The sequence below is a fragment of the Pinus tabuliformis genome, chromosome 7 (assembly GCF_031772625.1).
Source record: "Pinus tabuliformis cultivar Carrire ecotype Pingquan chromosome 7, CPIR1, whole genome shotgun sequence".
Taxonomy (NCBI): Eukaryota; Viridiplantae; Streptophyta; class Pinopsida; order Pinales; family Pinaceae; genus Pinus; species Pinus tabuliformis.
The window spans coordinates 2008838262-2008842815 of NC_142293.1; positions in this window are offsets into that span (position 1 = coordinate 2008838262).

A 4554-nucleotide genomic window follows, 5' to 3' on the forward strand; every position below is an offset into this window, starting at 1 on the left:
AGGATTTTCAGCTTTAACAACTAAGGTAGGCCGGGGTATTTGCAGTTTCTTCTCTTCTTTAGAAATCTTTGAAGGCCTTGATGGTTCTTGTGTAACAGTGGGGCGTTCCCTTTTTACTACAATAGGAGTAAATGCAGGAGTGGGTCTAGGGAATGGGACTTCGATTGCCTTATAACCAGCTCGAGAATAGAGGTCACCACATTGGCTGCACATGTATTCATCATACCGATCCTTATCTTCACTTTTCTCGGCTGCAGATGCTACCTAAGCTAAAGTATACAGATTAAGTTCTTTTTCATAAGCTTCCCTTGCTATTATTAACTCTTGCTTATAAGCCTGAATCTCGGCTTTTAGAAACTCATTCTCTTGTTGAAGGGAAGCTAACGTGACAGGGCCTTCTGTAGCAATTGCAGTCTCTGTAGCTGGTTCAAGTGGATGGGAGGATGGTTGTTTGGTGGCAGCTTCATTATTTATATCTCTAGCAGGTGGTTCTTGTGTGACAACTACTAGGCCATCAGCTAGTTCTGTAACAGCTATATCCTCCTGAACATGTGAATTTTGCATATCAACCAATTGATTGGCTAGTTCTTTTGTAGCAGCTATAATTTGTGCAGTATCCTGGGTATCTACAATTTTCTCATCGGCAGGTGGCTCTTATGTATCAACTGTTGAGTCAGTAGTAGCCAAGTCTTGCTCTATTTCCTGGTCATGGTCATTAGCAGGGGGTTCTTGTGTGACACTTGCTGAGATAGTAGCTGATTCAGCTATATGTTGATTATCCATTTCCTATTTATCAGCAGGTGGTTCTTGTGTAACACCTGCTGAGTTAGTAGCTACTATGTCCTGATTTGTTTCCAAATCATGATCATCAGTAGGTGGTTCTTGTGTAGAACCTACTGGACTAGTAGCTGGTTCTTGTGGGACAGCTACCTCTAGGTCATCTAACTTTTGCTCCTCAGTAGGTGGTTCTTATGTAGCACCTGTTGAGTCAGTAGCTGGTTCTTGTGGGGCAGCTACTTCCAGGTCGTCTATCTTTAGCTCCTCAGTAGGTGGTTCTTGTGTAACAATTGTTGAGTCGGTAGGTGGTTCTTATGTAACAACTACATGCTGTACATCGTCTTGGGTGTCTACTTTTGATAAATTAGCAACTGGTTCTTGTGGAGCAGCTACGTCTTCTGAAAGGAATGATGTCACAAAATCTTGGACATTTTTCATTTCGGTACTCGAGGGTGAGGAAGGTAAGGATTCGAGGTTGGGTGCGGTATGGGGTTTTAGGATAATGGGTGGGGAATTCGGGGTGGGGGTCTCTGTTGCTACTGCAGAAGACGTCCTCCTTCGTCTTCCAGGTAAGGAGGCAGGAAAAACAGTGGTTTTTCTTTTATGGATGGCCTTCTCTGGGGTAGGAGGAACATCAGAGGTAATAGCTTGTTTAATTGAGGCCCTTGTTTTTCTTTTTGATGAAGGAATAGCCATTTCTTACCTTTTCCTTTTCCTTCTCAGCTTAGCCAGGGGAATGTTGTCATCTAAATCACCGTTGGGGATATGGATAGTGGGAATGGATGATCCAGGTAAATTATGGGATGGGGTTGATGCAATAGCGGGGTCAATTGGACTAGCTGTCACGGATGGCTGAGGATTTTCAGCATTCACTTGGGGAGTCTCGGCTGCTGTTTGAGAAATTTCGACAGTTTCTTGAGGGTTTTCAGCTGCTGGTTGAGTAACTTCAGCAGCTTCGTGGGGGTTTTCAGCTACTAGTTGAGGGATTTCAGCAGCTTCCTGGGGTGGGTTGTTAAGGGGAGGAGGGTTCTGCAGGGCAAAGCCCCTCAAGATTAAAAGCTGAACCAGGCGATGGTGAGTAAGGGAGAGGAGTGGGTACGGTGAGTAAGGGAGAGGAGTGGGTACTTTGCATCCTTGGAATAATGTGACATATTCTTTAGACACCCAAGCAGATAGTATGGCATATTTAATAAACGACCATGTCTTAAGTGATTCAACAACACAAAGTCATGCTGGTACACTACCTGGTAACATCTTTCGCAGGTGAGGTAGTGCTTGACAAACTCTGCAACCTTTGGCCATGGAGGTGGTAATGAATGAAGTGCAACACCTCTGCCTTTAGGTTCGACCCGCTCCCCAGGTAGAAGAAAATCTTGTTGTGCGTTTAGAATTATGTGTTTACGGCTGAACCAACGAATGCCATTGGCTGGTAATCCTGAAACCTACGCTATATCCTCCTCTGTTACCGGAATTCGCACTCCCCGAACAGTAGAATAACCTTCCTTTAAATTACGTGCGAATTCCAGGACTTGCTGAGAATCAAATTCCTGGAGCCTCTAGAAGTAATCCACCCAGCCCGCTTGCAGAAAAATTTGATATGCTTCTGGGTGTAGTTCCAATAGAGCCATTGAACCAGGTTCATTTCGAACAGCGTTACCTCCCATAGTTACTAGTTCGGTAAAATGCACAATACAGAGCCGAGTTACCGCAGCCGAGACAGAGTAAGATATTGCAAATGGGGTTATGACATAATAAAACAAAGACAGGGTGACAAGACTCAATCATGATAAAAAAACGACGGTGATTGGCATATCGGGTACTGATTGAAAAAACTTTGATATTCCCCCCAACTGCGGCTAAAGTGATAAGTTTTGAATGTACGATGATTTCGGCAATCATATCAGAATCTTCTCATTAACTATAGTTTATATTTACACATAAACACGCATAACTCACGTTTTACCTTCGATTGTTGTGCTGAAAGTATTTTTTCGTCGTTTAGTAGATCACCAATGGTTATGGGAAAGGGTTGTAAGATATGAGGGTATTTATATAAAAGGCTTTCTCTATTCACAGGAGGTAATGGTGAAGGAACTCAATTATCAGGATGAATGGTTGATTCTCTCAAATGGAAAGTGTTATGTATTGATCATTTTTTAGAGAAGTTGATGCCTTAATTATGGGAAAATGGGAAAATTGACGCTTTTTCAGAAAGATGGAAAAAGTCGGTGTTTTGGAAATGGAGAAATCAGTGTATCAGTAATGGAGAGAATGGGGAAAATTTGGTGTTTCAGCAACGGGGAAAATGGGCAAAGATTGGTGTTTTAGCAACGGTCGAAACTAGTGTTTCAGCAATGGGAAAAAGAGATGCTGCTGTTAAAGAAGAATAGGAAAATGTTGTTGAAGGGTAGTATGAGGGGATGGATCATGAATTGAAGTGGAATGGCCATGCTTCCCAAACTGAAACCTGATCCTGCTTGTAATGCAATTATTCCTTCAACCAGCCTCCGAATCTAAGACCTACAAAATAAATTGTAATATGGCAGCCCTTGACAGGGATTATTAGTTAAGTAATCTAATCTAATACTAATACAAGAATATATAATGCAGAGATTAAGTGCAATGAGGGGCAAGAGGCTCCCCCAAAAAGATGTAATGTGAATCTTCCATGCAAGTGGCCTTAAAATCCTCCTTAGAAATTGGTTGCTGGTACAGACGAAGCCGATACCCATTTACTAACAATGGAGTTCTAGAGCCATCAATTGTTAGGAGCCTTAATGTTCCATTGGGAAAAACAGAATCTATCTCATAAGGTCCCAGCCACCTTGTTCGTAGTTTTCCTTGAAAATTTTCAAACCTAGAATCATATAGTAAAGCCCAATTACCTTTTTGGAACTGCTTATGCTTAATAGTTTTGTCATGCCACCTGGTTCTTTGCTGCTGAATCATAGTTGTTTGATGGATCGCATCCAACCTTTTTTCATCCAATTCCTGCAACTGCTGCAACCTAGCTATCTATGCATCAGTCAAATCAAGGTTAACAGCTAAAGCAGTTCTTAAGGTTTTAATTTCAAATTCCATAGGAAAAACAACACTTTTGCCATAAACCAATTCATAGGGTGAAAAACTTGTAGTGTTCCTCCAAGTAGTTCTGTAAGCCCATAATGCCTCAGGCAGTCTTTGAGACCAATCTTTCCTATTCTCCTTCACAGTTTTTGTTAAAATAGCTTCTATGACTTTATTTGTACTTTCCACTTGACCATTAGCTTGGGGTTGGTAAGGTGTAGTCATTTTATGATTGATATGATATTTTTGAAGCATATCTTTGAAACCATGTGAATTGAAAGGAGGTCCTCCATCTGTGACTAATTCTCTAAGCACCCCAAATCTAACGAAGATATCTTCAAATAAAAAGGTTAAAACATATTCCTCATTAGCTTTAATAAGTGCCTTAGCTTCCACCCATTTAGCCATATAATTTGTACAAACCAATATATAAACTCTTTGGTTGGATGGAAGATTGATGGGCCATACAAAATCTAGAGCCCATCTTTCAAAGGGTTCAAGTATTACCTGAGGGTTCATTGGCATTTCATCTCTATGATTGGGTTGACCCATTCTTTGACAACTGTCGCAGGCCCTGGCATATTTCTTTGCATCCTTGAAAAGTGAGGGCCAATAATAACCCATCCTGAAAATTTTATGTGTTGTTCTCTTATCAGCAAAATTCCCACCACAAGGACCATCATGATAAGCCTTCAATATATCATAAACCTC